The 18,894-nt window shown below is 36.0% G+C and overlaps 1 pseudogene; it reads left to right on the top strand.

The window, feature by feature from the left end:
• The first annotated feature begins 1,694 nt into the window (after positions 1 to 1,694).
• LOC111522523 lies at positions 1,695 to 1,791 on the top strand (annotated as a pseudogene).
• Positions 1,792 to 18,894: the final 17,103 nt, after the last annotated feature.

Raw genomic sequence — 18,894 nt, 5'->3', positions numbered from 1 at the left:
TGCAGAAGAAACTAGATTCCTTCCTTACACCATATACAAAAATTAACTTAAGACAGATTAAAGGATTAAAGACTTAAATGCAAAACCCAAAACAATAAAATCCCTGGAGGACAACCAAGGCAATACTATTCAAAACATAGGCACGGTTAAAGATTTCATGATGAAGATGCCAAAAGCAATTGAACAAATGCAAAAATTCACAAATGGAATCAAATTAAACTAAAGAGCTTCTGCACAGCAAAAGAAACTATCAACAGAGTAAACAGCCAACCTACAGAATGAGAGAAAATTTTTACAAGCTATGCATCTGACAAAGGTCTAATATCCAACATCTACAAGGAACTTTCAACAATTTACAAGAAATAAAAAATATAAACAAGTAGGCAAAGGACATGAACACACTTTTCAAAAGAAGACATATATGTGGCCAACAATCATAAGGAAAAAGGTCAACATCACTGATCATTAGAGAAATGCAAATCAAACCACAATGAGATACCATCAAATAACAGTCAAAATGGCTGTTATTAAAAAGTTAAAAGCCAACCATTTCTGGCAAGGTTGTGGAGAAAAAAGAATGCTTATACATTAGTTCAGCCATTGTGGAATACAGTGTAATGATTCCCCAAAGACCTAAAGACAAAAATATCATTTGACCAAGCAATTGCATTACTAGATATATACACAAAAAGGAATATAAATCATTCTGCTATAAAGAAACATGCACACATATGTTTATTGCAGCACTGTTCACCATAGCAAAGACATGGAATCAACCTAAATGCCCATCCATGATAGACTGGATAAAGAAAATGTGGTATATATACACCATGGAATACTATGCAGCCATAAAGAATGAGATCATGTTCTTCACAGGAACATGGATGGAACAGGAGGCCATTATCCTTAGCAAACTAACACAGGAACAGAAAACCAAATACTGCATGTTCTCACTTATAAGTGGGAACTAAATGATGAGAACACATGGACACATGGTGAGGAGGGTAAACAATACACGCTGGGGCCTTTCAGAGGGTGGAGGTGGGAGGAGGGAGAGGATCAGGAAAAATAACTTATGAGTACTAGGCTTAATACCTGGGTGATGAAGTAATCTGTACAACAAACCCCCATGATACACGCTTACCTATGTAACAAACTTGCACTTGTTCCCCTGAACTTAAAACAACAGTATTTTTAAACTGAGAAAGAAGTTCACCCTCATTAATAATTAGGAAAATGAACCTGACACCACAATAAGCCAATATTTAATGCTCATTCGATTGAGAAAATTTTTATAAGTACATTACTTCCAAGTCTTAGGGACAACATTAAGCAAAGGGTATTCAACATTGTGTATTACAGTTATAATTTTTTTTAAAAAAATTAATCCATATCCATCTAAAAAACAATGGACAAATAAAATTTGAAAAACGTATGTAGTAGAAGATGATGTCATGATAAAAATGAATATAACCATAAGCAATAACATGAAAGTATCTGAGAGACATTATGTTAAGTCAAAACATTAAACACAGAAGACTGAAGATGGCATGAAACAATTTTGAAAATGCTAAAAAAAACAAAGCATTGTTTAGAGATATTTACATATGTAAATAAACTTTTTTACAAACAAGGAAACAACGAAGAGAAAGAATCTGGGAGGAACAGGCAAGAAGTTTTAAAAGCTCAGAGATGTGCAGCACATATACTAAAATTGGAACAATACAGAGAAGATTAGCATGACCCACGCACAAGGATGACGGGCAAATTTGTCAAGTGTTCCATATTTTTATGAGCTAAAGGAGAATGTTCTAACCCAATGCAAAGAAGCTAAGAACCTTGATAAAAGGTTAGAGGAACTGCTATGTAGAATAAGCAGTTTAGAGAGGAATATAAATGACCTGATGGAGCTGAAACACATAGCACAAGAACTTCGTGAAACGTACACAAGTATCGACAGCTGAATAGAACAAGTGGAAGAAAGGATATCAGAGTCTGAAGACCACCTTACTGAAATAAGATGTGCAGACAAGAATGGAGAAAAAAAAAAAGAATGAAAAGGCATGAACAAAGCCTACAAGAATACGCAACTTCATAAAAAGACCGATTGATGGGAGTACCAGAAGGAGAGGAGGAGAATGGAAACAAGCTGGAAAACACACTTCAGGATATTATTCAGGAGAACTTCCCCAACCTAAAGAGACAGGCCAACATGCAAATTCAGGAAACACAGACAACAACATTAAGATACTCCATGAGAAGATAAACCCAAGACACATAATCACCAGATTCTCCAGGGTCAAAATGAAGGAAAAATTGTTAAAGGTAGCCAGAGAGAAAGTCCAGGTCATCTATCAAAGGATGCCCATCAGACTAACAGTGGACCTCTCAGCAGAAGGTCTACAAGCCAGAAGAGATTGGGGGCCAATATTCAACATCCCTAAAGAAAAGAATTTTCAACCCAGAATTTCATATCCAGCCGAACTAAGCTGCATAAGCAAAGGATAAATAAAATATTTTCCAGAGAAGCAAATGCTGAGGAATTTCTTTTCCACCAGGTCTGCCCTGCAAGAGCTCCTGAAAGAAGCACTAAATATGGAAAAGAAAAACCAGTACCAGCCACCGTAAAAACAAACAAAAATATAAAGACCAATGACACTATGAAGAAACTGCAACAACCAGTGAGCAAAATAACCAAATAGCTAAATATTCTGAATATATATGCACCCAATACAGGAGCACTCAGATTCATAAAACAAGTTCTTAGAGACCTACAAAGAGACTTAGACTCCCACCCAATAATAGTGGGAGACTTTAACACCCCAATGTCAATATTAGATCAACAAGACAAAAAATTAACAAGGATATTCAGGACTTGAACTCAGCTCTGGATTAAGTGGACCTAGCAGGCATCTACAGAACTCTATACCCCAAATTAACAGAATATACATTATTCTCAGTGCCACATGGCACTTATTCTACAATTGACCACATAATTGGAAGTAAAACACTTCTCAGCAAATGCAAAAGAACTGAAATCATAACAAACAGTTTCTCAGACCACAGTGCAATGAAAATAGAACTCAGGATTAAGAAACTCACTTAAAACCACACAATTTCATGGAAATGAACAACCTGCTTCTAAATGACTCCTGAATAAATAATGAAATTAAGGCAGAAATCAAGAAGTTCTTTGAAACCAATTAGAACAAAGAGACAATGTACCAGAATCTCTGGGACACAGCTATAGCATTACTAAGAGGGAAATTTATAGCACTAAACACCCACATCAGAAAGGTAGAAAGATCTGAAATCAACACCCTAACATCACAATTAAAAGAACTAAAGAGGCAAGAGCAAAGTAATCCAAAAGCTAGCAGAAGACAAGAAATAACTAAGATCAGAAAATAACTGAACGAGATAGAGACATGAAAAACCCTTCAAAAAAATCAACAAATCCAGGAGCTGGCTTTTTGAAAAAATTAGCAAAATAGAAAGACTGCTAGCTAGACTAATACAGAAGAAAAGGTAGAAGAATCAAATAGACACAATAAAAAATGATAAAGGGGATATCACCACTAACCCCACAGAAATACAAACTACCATCAGAGAATACTATAAACACCACTACACAAATAAACTAGAAAATCTAGAAGAAATGGATAAATTCCTGGACACATATACCCTCCCAAGACCAAACCAGAAAGTCATCAAATCCCTGAATTGACCAATAACAAGCGCGGAAATTGAGGCAGTAATTAATAGTCTACCAACCAGAAAAAAAAAAAAAAAAAAAAGCCCAGGAACAGACAGATTCACAGCTGAATTCTACCAGAAATACAAAGAGCAGCTGCTACCAGCTTCTGAGCAGCGTTATTTCTTCTGAGACTATTCTGAACAACTGAAAAGGAGAGACTCTTAACCTAACTCATTTTATGAAGCCAGCATCATCCTCTTACCAAAACCTGGAAAAGACACCACAAAAAAAGAAAATTTTGGACCAATATCCCTGATGAACATCAATGCAAAAATCCTCAATATAATACTGGCAAACTGAATCCAGCAGCACATCAAAAAGTTTATCCACCATGATCAAATTGACTTCATCCCTGGGATGCAAGGCTGGTTCAACATACACAAATCAATAAATGTAATCCATCTCATAAACAGAATGGAAGAAAAAAACTACATGATTATCTCAATAGATACAAAAAAGGCCTTCAATAAAATTCAACATCCCTTCATGTTAAAAACTCTCAATAAACTAGGTATTGATGGAACATACCTCAAAATAATAAGAGCTATTTATAACAAACCCACAGCCAATATCATATTGAATGGGAAAAAACTGGAATCATTCCCTTTGAAAACAGGTACAAGACAAGGATGCCCTTTCTCACCACTCCTATTCAACATAGAATTGGAAGTTCTGGCCAGGACAATCAGGCAAGAGAAAAAAATAAAGCGTTTTCAAATTGGAAGAAAGGAAGTCAAGTTGTCTCTGTTTGCAGATAACCTGACTGTATACTTAGAAAACCCCATCATCTCAGCCCAAAAACTTCTTGGACTGATAAGCTATTTAAGCAGAGTTTCAGGATACAAAATCAATGTGTGAAAATCACCAGCATTCCTTTACACCAACAATAGGCAAGCAGAGAGCCAATTCATGAATGAGCTCCCATTCACAATTGCTACAAAGAGGATAAAATATCTAGGAATACGGCTAACAAAGGATGCGAAGGACTTCTTCAAGGAGAACACAAACCACTGCTCAAGGAAATAAAAGAGGACACAAACAAATGGAAATCATGGATAGGAAGAATCAATATCATGAAAATGGCCATACTGCCCAAAGTAATTTATAGTTTCAATGCTATTCCCATCAACCATTGACATTCTTCACAGAATTAGAAAAAAAACTATTTTAAATTTCATATAGAATCAAAGAAGACCCCATATAGCCAAGACAATCCTAAGCAAAAAGAACAAAACTGGAGGAATCGAGCTACCTGACTTCAAACTATATTACAAGGCTACAGTAACCCAAATAGCATGATACTAGTACCAAAACAGACATATGGACAAATGGAGCAGAACAGAGACCTCAGAAATAACACTACACATCTACAACCATCTGATCTTCGACAAACCTGACAAAAACAAGCAACGGAGAAAGGATCTCCTATGTGGTAAATGGTGCTGGGAAAACTGGCTAACCCGATGCAAAAAACTGAAATTGAACCCCTTCTTTACACCTTACACAAAAATAAACTCAAGATGGATTAAAGACTTAAATGTAAAATCCAAAACCATAAAAAACCTAGAAGAAAACGTAGGCAATACCATTCAGGACATAGGCATGGGCAAAGACTTCATGACTAAAACACCAAAAGCAATTGCAACAAAAGCAATTGCAACAAAAGCCAACATTAACCAATGGGATCTAATTAAACTAAAGAGCTTCTGCACAGCAAAAGAAACTATCATCAGAGTGAACAGGCAACGTACAGAATGGGAGAAGTTTTGCAATCTACCCATCTGACAAAGGTCAAATGTCCAGAATCTACAAGGAACTTAAAGAAATTTACAAGAAAAAAAAAAAAAACCATCCAAAGTGAGTGAAGGATATGAACAGACACTTCTCAAAAGAAGACATTTATGCCAACAAACGTGAAGAAAAGATCAACATTACCGATTATCAGAGAAATGCAAGTCAATACCACAATGAGATACCGTCTCACACCAGACAGAATGGCGATTATTAAGAAGTCAGGAAACAAAAGATGGAAAAATAGGAATGCTTTTACACTGTTGGTGGGAATGTGAATTACTTCAACCATTCTGGAAGACAGTATGGCAATTCCTCAAGGATCTAGAACAGAAATACCATTTGACCCAGCAATTCCATTACTGGGTATATACACAGAGGAATATAAATCACTCTACTATAAAAACACATGCACATGTATATTTACTGCAGCACTGTTTACAATAGCAAAGACATGGAACCAACCCAAATGCCCAGTGATAGACTAAATAAAGAAAATGCAGCATATATATACCATGGATAACTATGCAGCCATAAAAAGGAATGAGATCATGTCATTTGCAGGGACATGGATGAAGCTGGAAGCCATGATTCTCAGCAAACTAACACAGGAACAGAAAACCAAACACTGCACGTTCTCACTCATAAGTGGGAGTTGAACACTGAGCACACATGGACCCAGAGAGGGGAACAACACACACCAGGGGTTGAAGACAGAACTTAGAGGATGGGTCAATATGTGCAACACACCACCATGGCACACGTATACCTATGTAACAAGTCTGCATGCTCTGCACATGTATCCCTTTATATTTTTTAGAAGAAATAAAGAAACAAAATCTTTAAAATGCAAAAAAAGAAAAAGTTCAGAGATGTCTTAGCCAGGGATGGATTCACAAGTGTTTTTGTTATCTTGCTTCATAACCACGTATGATGCATATGACTTTCCTACACGAGTCAAATATTACAAAATCAAATTTTAAAAAATTAAAAGCTTAGAAAAAAGTGAGAATAAGGTAAATAACAAAATGTAGTCTTGTAATCTCAGTTGTCCACTAATATCTTAGTAAAATAGTCTTTAATGCAAGTACATGTTTGAGTGGAAAGAACACTAATTTTACAGTTTAATAATATCTGGATATGAATGTTGGCCCTGGTTAAGCCCAGGTGTGCACTCAGTGATCTGGGGCACGTTACACACATTCTATTTCTCCTCTGTAAGTAGGGAATGATTGCACCTACCTTGCAAGCACATTGTAAGCTTGAATTAGGAGCTATATATAAGAATAGCTAGCACAGAACTGCTCAGAAAGGATGCAATGGCTTCAGTGAGTGTTATCTATAATTTTATTGATAATCTTTCACAAACTGACTAATACTTTTTAGAACCAAGCAGTCACCAGTCTCCTGCTTGTGAGGAGCATCTTATTTTCACCACCAGGAAGATATGAAAAAGCAAAGGAAGGTGGAAACCATCATTCAGCACCTTTCATTTGCTAGGCACTGTTTAGTATTAAATATTTTAGATATTAAAATATTTAGCCCTCAAAAAATGCAATGAGGAATACATTATCAACTTCATTTTTCAGATGAACCATGGTCATTTACTTTGCTCAAGATCATTTAACTTGTCACTGATCTTACCAGAATGAGAATCCACTTAAGTGGGCTTTCTTGTCCATATTCCTTTCACTACTTCAGATTAATCTCTAGAACAATTACAAATACCCTGTCTCCTGATTTAACATAAGTTACTCCCTTTACTCCCTATTATCTCTTCCTCCAGCTTCTATTTTAGTTTCAGGGGCCTTTGTAGTTCACAGCCCATTTTAAGAAAACTAAAACTTGATGCATTTGTGCTCTAATAAATCCTTAATGACTTCCTTGAATATGATCCAAGATTCTTTCATGGGCTTTCATGGGTTGTGAAATTTGAATTCACTTCTGGGAGCTTTAGAGAGAGGGACTGAAAACTTCCAGCCAACTTTTATATATATAAACTGTTATGCTTCGTGTATACAGCTTAAGAATAATATACAGAATATAAAGAAAGGAATATTACGATGGTATAAACCTTCAATATTATCACCAAAACTTAGCAAAGGCCTTTGAATTCTAGGGGACATCTCCCTGAGGAAGGAAGGAAGGAAGGAAGGAAGGGAGGGAGGGAGGGAGGGAGGGAGGGAGGGAGGGAGGTAGACAGACATAGGGTAAGGATGAAAGGAAAACTTGAGAAGATTCCAAGTTGAAACTGAGCCTACTTAACAGTACTGCCCAGGGTGGCTTATTCCATGTGATCCATCACCATTGTTATCAAAGCCCCATTCTGTGTTCTCATCTGCTTACATGCTAGCCCTTGACTTTCTAAATGAATACACGGTTTACATTTTTTTTTTTTTTTTTTTTTTGAGATGGACTCTCACTCTATCACCCAGGCTGGAGTGCAATGGCGCAGTCTCAGTTCACTGCAAGCTCTGCCTCCCAGGTTCACGCCATTCTCCTGCCTCAGCCTCCCGAGTAGCTGGGACTACAGGCACCTGCCACACCGCCCGGCTAATTTTTTTGTATTTTTAGTAGAGACGGGGTTTCACTGTGTCCAAGCCAGGATGGTCTCGATCTCCTGACCTCGTGATCTGCCCGCCTCGGCCTCCCAAACGGTTTACATTTTTAATGTTTCCTTTATGTTTGTCAGTTTTCAAGTTCTTCCCTCTGGAATGGTTTGTGGCTAGTTAATAAAGCATACTGATGAAGACTATAGGCTCTGGCCCAGGTGCTGTGGCTCACACCTGCAATCCCAGCACTTTGGGAAGCCAAGGTGGGTGGATCACCTGAGGACAGGAGTTCCAGACCAGCCTGGCCAACATGGTGAAACCCTGTCTCTACTAAAAATACAAAAAAACAAAAAAAATTGCTAGGCATAGCAGCACATGCCTGTAGTCCCAGCTACTGGGGAGTCTGAGACAGGAAAATCGCTTCAACCCAGGAGGTGGAGGTTGCAGTGAGCCCAGATTGTGCCACTGCACTCCAGCCTGAGCAAAATGGCAAGACTCCATCTCAAAAAAAAAAAAGAATATAGGCTCTGAAATCAGAACTAAGCTCCTATCCCCATTCTATTTCTTATTTGGTCAAGTTATTAAACTACTCTGAGCCTCAGATTCCTCATCTATTAAACGAATGCTAATAATAGCATCTACCTCGTTGAATTGTTATGATAATTAAATGAGATCATGTAACATGCGTAAATGGCAAAGCCCAGGACCCTGGTACACTGGTCCTAATATGACCTAATTAGGTAAGGACCTAATATTTATCACTACCATTGGCATCCACATCAAACTGTGATTTCAAAAATGCATCAATTTTAACCTATTTTATACAGAATAGCACCTTAAGTGATGGTTGATGGCATTAATGGTACAAAATGATGGTGATACAAGAGCCACCTAAATGACAAAAACGCCCCAAGAGAATTTTTTTTATATCATTGGAAGTATGCTTGCAATAGTCCTTGGTGTATAATGAGACCTGTAGGCAAAGCCTGGCCTCTGTGTTTTTAATTTCTTTTTTATGTATACTTATCTTTTTAATATACTTTTATTTTTCCTTTCTTGCCTCAACTTATAAAATAATTCATCCCACCATAGGAAGGATTCCAAATTAACTCACAGAAAATAAGAATTAAAGGGAAAGAGATAAGAAAAGGTGACCTGATAGCACATTCAATTTTGTTTTTTTACCTTGGTAACTTTGTCTTCTCCAAATATGATGTAACTGTAGCCATTAGCAAAGAGAAGGTCAATTTAGGCACTACATGAGCATGGGAAAAAAACTCTCATGTTCATTTATGGCAGTTTCTTTTATATCCATATGGGAAAGTTCATTTGGCTTGAACTTTTTTTCCAGACCCCGATGAGGCTGCTAGTGATTTAGTACTCTACTACAACACAAACCCACAAAACTCATAACATGAGAAAAGCTAATTATGATAATAAGAATCAAGCATGCATAATTCCATTAAAAACAGTTAGTCACCACTCTTCCTATATCATAACACTGTTTTTTTACAACTCTTCTGTTCATTAGGAGAAAATTACCTTTTAGTGTTAAGCAGACTATAAATGCACTGTTTATGTTAAAAGTGGAAAAAACTAACGTTACATTTCATGTCAAAATGATAATTGCCTTTGGTGTTGCCTTACTGTATTATTTCAAATGGGTGTGTAAATGAAAGCAAAGCTTTGCACATGCTGTGTCATTGTCTGAGCTTCCATGGAAGAAGAGCAACTCACTTGCTGGGTTTATGGGTGGACATTAGTCCAGGCTCAAGTAAGTTACCAAAAGTTATCTTACTGGCTCTTACTTCCTATAAAGGGACTAGTGTTTCCAAACTATACTCACCTATATGGACACATATTAATATTTTAATTCATCCAGGGAACAAACAAGGCACTAAAGCGTAAAATGTTTCGTATGAAAAGTCAAAGGGATCTTAGAGCTTCAGAAGTAGAATTGACAGCTGAAATGATTCATTACAAACCACTAGCAACTGGAGGAATCTCCAAAGATAGATGCTTCCAGCAAGAAGTTTGCTGCCTCAAAAAATAACCTATTCTACTTCTGAATAATTCTAACTATTAGAAAGTGCTTTGTTGGTCTGACTAACTCTGTCACTCTTAAAATGTTGGAAGAAGTTCTTCTAAACATAGATTAGAGCCGATAGACACAGACGAACAATAGGAAAGCAATGAAAAAGTTAAACAAATTGAAGAAATGCCACAAGAGAAGTCAGAAATATTTAGGTGCCAGAAAAATATGAAAATTGACTATACTATTATGAAAAACACACAAATTAATATAATACATGAATTAATATACTAATAAGTACATAATAAATTAATTAAATTAATATCTTTATCAGGCTGACAAATGCTTTTGAAAAGTAATAAACATCAGAAGGTTGGATGAGAAGTAGGGAATAGAATGCCTTAATTCACATAATGCTGGTGGATAGTAAATTGATACAAATTTTCTAAATAGTAAATTGTTACAAATTTTCTAATGTGCATTTCTGCAACAAGTACCAAGGGCTTCAAAAATATGTATACATTTTGACCTCAAAGTTCCATTTCTATGAGTTTACTCTAGGGAAAAAATAATGGACATGGATGTTGATTAAAGCAATATTTAAATGTAAAATTAGAAATTGGCCTGGCGCAATGGATCATGCCTGTAATCCCAACACTTTGGGAGGCCGAGGTGGGTGATCACCTGAGGTCAGGAGTTCAAGACAAGCCTGGCCAACATGGCAAAATCCCGTCTCTACTAAAAATACAAAAATTTACTGGGTGTATAATCCCAGCTACTCAGGAGACTGAGGCAGGAGAATTGCTTGAACCCAGGAGGCAGAGGTTGCAGTGAGCCGAGACTGTGCCACTAGTGGCACTCAAGCCTGGGAGACACAGCAAGACTCCATCTTAAAAATATATATATAAATCATGTAAATATTAATATTTTCTGGGATCTTAATTCAAAGGAGTTAAAGGGTTTAAGAAAGGTGACCTTGTTTTATTTGAGGGAGTTCATGGGGTTCTCAGGGTCAATGTTGGTTCATACTCAGTGCCTGAAGCTCTCCTATTGGCTTCTCCAAAATTGCTTGGCATTAGCCAAAGCAAGTTCGGAAATCCATAAAAGAAGGACGTAATTAATCTTGCATGACCGTTCTGGACCACCCCTCTTTCAAATTGGAATGTTCATGAAATTCTCAGTATTCCAAAAGCAACATCCCTAAAGCAACCTTTTCTTCTTCTGCACCAGACCTAACATCAGTTAAGTCTTTTCATGAACACCTCTAAAATTAGTATCCAATAGAACATACAATGAAGACATCTTGCATATCGTTGTTGCCTAAGTAGTTGAAATCCCTTTAACATTTTAATGTGAGACCTACACTGAAATTTTAACAGGGGCATATTACTAAAAATAATGTTATTTTAAATGGTGTTAGAATCTCTAATTGCTTATAATATGCATTTTACTTTTTCTTTGTTTATAACTTAATTTTTCCAAAAATGATTTAAGAAAAAGTTTGTGGTACTGTGTGACTTCTTTTCAATCTGCTAAGCAAAACGTAGGTGCTTATTGAATAGAAAATGAGGCCAGGATGTGTGGGAACATAGAGTTGCGTACTATTGAACTTAGGTTAACTAAATTGACAGTCCACAGATCCTCTTTATTTTGGTAGTTCATGATAAATGCTAGTAATCATAATGTAAGTCATGCGATAATAAAATCTCTTACAGGAAGCACTTACTACTTAAATTTAAAATACCATACTACTGAATTAAAATAAGGGTTTCAAATGAGAAAAAAATGCTAGCTGAGTACAGTAGTGCCCCTTTATTCACAACTTCACTTTCCATGATTTTAGTTACCTGCAGTAGAGTAAGATATTTTGAGAGAAGGAGGGACTACATTCACATAACTTTCATTATAGTATATTATTATTATTGTTTTATTTTATTATTAGTTATTGTTGTTAATCTCTTACTCTGCCTAATTTATAAATTACACTTTATCATACGTATGTATGTATAGGGCAAAACATAATATGTAGAGAGTTTGGTACTGTCTATGGTTTTAGGATCCACCGAGGGTCTGAGAACATATCCCCTTTGGAAAAAGGGGTACTACTACTGTATGTACAAAGAGCACAATGTTCTTTTATCAAGTCACCTGTACGGATGAAAATGCCCACATACTACTTTAAAAGCAATGTAAATAAAATAGAGCTAAAAATCAATATAAGCAAAACTGAAGTGACTAGAAAATTGTGCTTCTGTAATAGTGACTAGATTTGTAATAACCTAGGGGAGAAAAAAATAGGCATTTCTTTATAGGAGGCATGGAAGAAATATGACATGAAAGCCAGAGGCTCTGCTGAGCCAGTGAAATTGTCCATTATTTAAACTGCAGGTGGTGACACTCACATAAACTGGTATAGCAAGATGCAGCCAAAGCAAGTGATGTGAGTGGATTTAGTGTGAAATTCACTGTGGGATTCTGTACTTTAAAGGCAGGCAGAGGGGTGCTCTGCCTTCAGAACATGTGGTACTGCAAATCCTAGTTTTGAACAAAGACATATTAAAGGCTAAGTATGTTGGATCTGCAATCTCAACCCTTTTTACAGGTTATTAACAACATAGCAGAAATGTTGGGCAATTAAGAGTCTTAACTAGAAAGAGAAGAAAAAGATGGCAGGGGAAAGGAAAATAAAAAGAAGACAAGAATGTAAGGAGGAAAGCAGATGCCATGGAAGGAGGAGATGAAGAAGGAAAAAGGAAGAAGCAGGAAAAAGTAAAGGCTATGGGAGGAGGAAATATCTAGATGAGTAAAAGAGGTAAGAACCAGTGCTGCCAAAATATTGGAGCTACATTAAAAGAAATTTCTAAACAAGTCTTTCTGTCTTGAGACAAAATTGGAAATTGGTAATGTTGATTTTCATCGTGCTACTGTAAGCCAGCACTTCTGAGGTTATAAATATTTTCTGTAAAGAGCCTGATAGTAAATGATTCCTGTTTTTGCAACTACTCAGCTCTGCTCTGTGGCATGAAAGCAGCCATAGGCAATGTGCAAGCAAACAGGTATGGCTGTGTTCCAATAAAACCTTATTTACACAAACAGGCAGGAGGCCAGATTTGGACAATCATCCATAGTATTCCACTCTTACTACATTGTATTTCTCTCTCTAACATTTCCCACTAACCATTGCCCCATTACCCAATGCACCATTGTCATCACTATTCAGTGTCCCAATAATTTCATGATTTTTGTAATTATGCTCCCCATCTTCAAAACTAACCTCACAATTTCTTCTCACTTTAAAGTTAGGTTTTTTGTATCTTTCAGGTAGCAACTACCTACCATAATAAAATGTCTCTGTGTAGAAGCTCATGAAAGAAAGAGAACTACAGTCCAGAAGTCACTGCATGTCTCTTCTATTACTACCAGATACATCCTAAGTGAACCGTAGCCTACTCCTATCCAACAACTACATCATTCTCCATTCAATACTTCGGAAACTGGTATATATTATGAACTTCAACCTATAAACAAAGATAATTAAAAAAAATAATTTTTGACCTCAGCTGACTCAATGTTGTATGAGTAGAGATTACGTACATGACTTCTGCCCTCCTATAATCCCTCCTCTACATCAAGTCCTTACAAAGCCATTGGTAACCTCAATATTGAGGAAATCAATCTGGAATTAGAAGGGTAGAACTTGGAAAGACTAATACAAAAGATATTTGAGGGCCAAAATTTCATGAGCTAGCAGTATTTCTCCCTATACTTGTTCTGTTTCTGGTGGACTGCTAGGCTGTGTTGGGTAATAGGTCCAAGAGAAGCTTGGCCCCACTAAGAAGAAAAAAGAAACCCAAATTATCAACCAAAATACTGTCTTTACCCTTTCTTGTTTGACTAAGTTTATGTCATTTTGCAAATAATTTCCAGATAGAAATGGTTTATGACTGCCAATCTTTGATATCTAACTATATTTAAAATTTTATTAAAATAAATTAGACTTGGGTGGGCGCAGTGACTCACACCTGTAGTCCCAACATTTTGGGAGGCCAAGGTGGATGGATCACTTGAGCTCAAGAGTTTGAGACCAACCTTTTTTGCAACATTGCAAAACCCCATCTCTACAAAAATTAGTCAGGTATAGTGGTTCACGCTTGTAGTCCCAGCTACTTAGGAGGCTGAAGTGGGAAAATTGCTTGAGCCCAGGAGGTCAAAGATGCAGTGAGCTGTGATCATCCCACTGCACTCCAGCCTGAAAAAAAAAAAATCAGATTAAAGAGTACTTATGGATATGGCAAATTATAGTATGTTACATTAATCTTCCCACTAGGACCAACTAGAAAAGATAGATAAAATATAAAAACATCTGTTTGAAGGCAGCAAATGGCTATCATGAAAGCAAGGGTAGCCTAAGAGGTATGCACTATAATCTCCCTTCAAGAGAGAGCCTTCAAATGCCACACTTTAGGGAATCTAATGAAGCACTAGGTGCTGAGGCCATATACTCTCCCAGGCTGCTCCAGTCCAATGTGGAAGCCTTCTAATAAGCAGTCTTTTCCCTGCAGCTCCCTAACAGCCTAGCTGAGTCTATCTCAGAACTGCACTGGTCCGATACTCTTTTTCACCCAATCCTCCTCCTTTGTTCCTCCTCTCCTCTAATAGGCATGAGATCTGTATCACAGTCTCTCTCTGCCTACTCCTGCTCTCTATCCCCTATATCTTTCATGAACCTGTTGCAGTTCAAATTCTGTCTTGGAGTCAGCTTCCCAGAAGACTGAAAGTGACACAGCTGTTACTGAGATTAATCAAAGAAAATACAGTAAAATCTTAATATAAAATAAGGTTCTGGGATTGAATCATTCACCAAATGTCTGGTGGAAAACCCCAACCTAAGTGGCATGTAAATCCTTGGCACAAGACGGTAATCCAATTGCTAAAGAATTTTCCCATAGTGACATGGAAAAAGGTCCTAAGGGTGAACAACACCCTTTCCAGTGTGATGATTTTAGCATCTGAGAAATATGGGGAAATGAGACATATGAGGACAGTTAAGATGTCTTCTTATTAATCAGTTGCACTGATACCCAGAAGAGAGATCATAGGAGACTTATAGTGTTTAACAGTTAACAAACAGGGCTAAGTGTGAGGCTAGAGAGGGCCATTTTGATAGCTGACAGAGGGCTGTTATCTCTTAGAATGACAGAGCAGAAATAGCTGAGAAGCAAACTCAGAATCTGATATTAAAGGTAGCGATACTTCAGAGATGGTTAAGTGCTCAAGCAAGGGAAGCCTGTTATGCTAATGTCAGGATACTGTTGGGAAAACCTAGGGACCTGACATGTGGTATGAGGACACCTAGGTGGTTGATCCCAAGGATTTTGGCTCTGTAGACTTCCACAAATCCTTAGAGACTATAGAGCTAGCCAGACCCTCACTTTTTAAGAGATATCACTTCTCCTTATACAGAAAATCACTGCAGAGACCTCTCCCCTATAATGCAAGGGGAGGCTCCTCAGGATCTGTCCACACCTCTGCTGGGCATCAGGCCAATAACTAGAGTTAAATCTCTGTGTAACCTGACACAGAATAATTCGGGGCCTAATAGGAGAAAAAAGAGACCAAAGCCTGAGGGTAGAAGGAATAATTAGCTATCATGTACTAACACGAGCCAGAAGAATATCTTTTGGTTGGATATTAAGGGTACTTGATCAAGCAGGCTAGAACTTAAGATGAGATATGAAGAATTCATTAAATTTTAGGCACTTTCTTGGAATACAGGATTTAGCACCCTGGCAAAGACCCCAGAGATTGAGGCAAATTCTCTGCTAGAGTGGCTCTTAGAAATCTGGGGAAAAGGATAGCACATACTGAGTTAAGTTGAAATGCTGGAGTTACTGTAGCAGACATAGAAGGAAGTAAAGAAGCTGAGTAAAGTGAGCCTGGTGGAATGAATATATTATATGAGTCCAGAAGACCCACAATAGAATTATGTTCTACAGAAGAGCCCAAGTGACAAACAATTCACCAAGACCATAAAGAATGTGCTAGCAGATGGGCACCATGGGCACCAGCAACACTAAGAAAGTCCTCAGTGGCTTTTCTCAGCAGGCCAGGGATGACAGTAAGAGAGCAGTTCCAGAGCATGGTTTATTAATATCAATGAGAATGAAGAGACCTAAAACCAAAATGCAAGGTGGTAGTGCTTAATTGTGAGAATCTGAAGGTTGCAAGTACTATAACAACTGGTAAAGTGAGAAGGACAGATCTTGATAGTGAAGATAGCAAGATGGCAAACCAAAAACAAAATTTCATGCCATGGATAACAATTTTAAAGATCTAAACAATGTAGGGGTCGTGGTCCCTATTAAATCCCTGCTTAATTCACCCATCTAGCTCCTGTAAAAACTAGATAGATACTTCAGAATGCCTAAGGAATACTGAAAATTTATTTGGTAGAACAACATAGTATAAAATCTAGCATTATATAGTATACAATATAGAAATCTGGACATATCAGATATTTACATTGATCCATTATATTAATAACATTATGCTGATCAGGCAAAATGAGCAAAATATAGCTAGCCCATTGGAGGTGTTGGCATGACATAAATGCTCCAGAGTCTGGGAGATAAATTCTATGAAGACTCAGGGATCTACCACTGCAGTAGAGCTTTTAGGAATCCAGTGATCAGGGGCATGCAGTGACATTCTATCTGTGGTAAGATAAATAGCAGAGATCTCAAATTCTTGAATAAAATATTCACAGACAAATCCAGGGAATACATCTTGAAAAAATATGTAAGAAATAAAATAAAAAACACATTGGCTATACTTATGGAATGCAAGGTTGGTTTAATATTCTAAAATCATTGTAAATTATCACATGGATGTGATAAAAGAGAAAAATCATAAAATCATCTAACAAATACTGAAAAACATTTTTAACAGTCAACATCTATATATGATAATAATTCTTAGAAAATTAACAATGGAATGAAGCTTTCTTACTATGATAAAGGATACGGTATCATTCCTCTGAGATTAGAAATGAGACAAAGATCATTTATTTTACACATTATATCTATCTCAACATTGTAAAAGAAAATCATAGCTCATAAACTAAGTCAAGAAAAATAAAAGATATAAGAATTGGAAAGAAAAAAATTAAACTGCTGTTATTTGCAAATGGCATCACTCTATATGTACATATTTCAAAAGCATTTCCAAATAAACTATTGGAATTAAAAAGTAAATTTTACATGGTCACTTTTATATTCACTGGTAGAAGATAAATATAAACATGTTTTAAAGTATATAAAAATACAAAAGAAAAAAATAAAGTTAAAAATTTCAAAGTAGCAATTTGAAAATAAAATGTCAAAACTCAAACCACTTTCAATACCAACCAAAACATTAACTATCAAGGACTAAATCTAATAAAAATATGCATAAATTTCAGATTAAAATTTACCAAAAAAGTATTGAAAGAAATTAAAGACCTCAATCCATGAAGAGATAAAGCAAATTCAGTATTGCTCAAATTGATCTATATATACAAGGCAATTCTAATTAAAATCTCAGCAGATTTTTTTTTTTTTGCAAATTCACAAGATAATTTTAAAATTTATGTGAAAATACAAATGATTAAATGTGGTCAAGGTAACCTTTAGAAAGAATTAAGTTTTAGATTCACTATCTAATATACATATCATAGAAATATAATAAGATTGTAAGATAAACAAAGAGACCAAAGGAGGAGAATTAAAAAATCTAGAAATAGACCCATGCATATACAAATCACCTGATTTATAAAACAGGTAGCAGTAAACTAGAGAAATAATGGTCTTTACAATGATAAAGCAAATGGTACTGGGTCAATTAGATATCCGTATAGAAATAAAATTAATCTTGACTCTACTCTTTTCACAATTTTTTAAAAGAAAACATAAGGGAATATTTTAATGGCTTTGGGTAAGCAAAGATTTCTTAAACAGGATACAGAAACTACTAATAACCAAAGCAAGGAAATCATGACTATGTTAAGCAGCTTTAAAACTAAGACATTAAAGATAATCCACAGAATGAAAGAGTGTACTTACAATGGATCTATCCAGCAAAGGAGTTGTCAGAAATCCTGAAACCCAACAAGAAAAAGACAATGCAATAGAAAAACTGGGAAAGAGACTTACATAGCCACATCAGAAAAGAGGAACTACAAAGGGCCAAAAAAAAACATATAACGGCTCAACGTCATTAGTCATTAGTAAAATAAACAGTTGTCATCAGTAAAATAATAACTATATAATTATATAAAAATATAATAATAATAATAATAAAATACCACTACATATCCACCACAATAACTAAAATTAAGAAGATTGACCATACTAGGTGTGGGCAAGGATGTGAAGCAATTAGAACGGCTTGTAGAGTCTACACTGGTCCAAATACTGGAAAACTATTTGTCAATATTATTAAAGTTGATTATACATATATCCTATGTCCAATAATTCTACTCTTGATATAATTCCTAAAATAAATACATCAATATATGCTCCAAAAGAAATGTAATAGTAAAAATTAAAACAATTCAAATATCAACAATAGAATGCAAATATCAATTCTGATAACTCCATATGATAGAATACTATAGAGCAAAATAACAAAAATATAAAACTACTGCTAAAAATAACAACATGCATGGATGTCAAAAATATATTATTGAGTTTTTTTAAAGACAGAAACAAAAACACAATACATTG

Source organism: Piliocolobus tephrosceles, chromosome X (assembly GCF_002776525.5).
Source record: "Piliocolobus tephrosceles isolate RC106 chromosome X, ASM277652v3, whole genome shotgun sequence".
Lineage (NCBI taxonomy): Eukaryota > Metazoa > Chordata > Mammalia > Primates > Cercopithecidae > Piliocolobus > Piliocolobus tephrosceles.
This window is presented reverse-complemented; position numbering and strand designations above follow the sequence as displayed.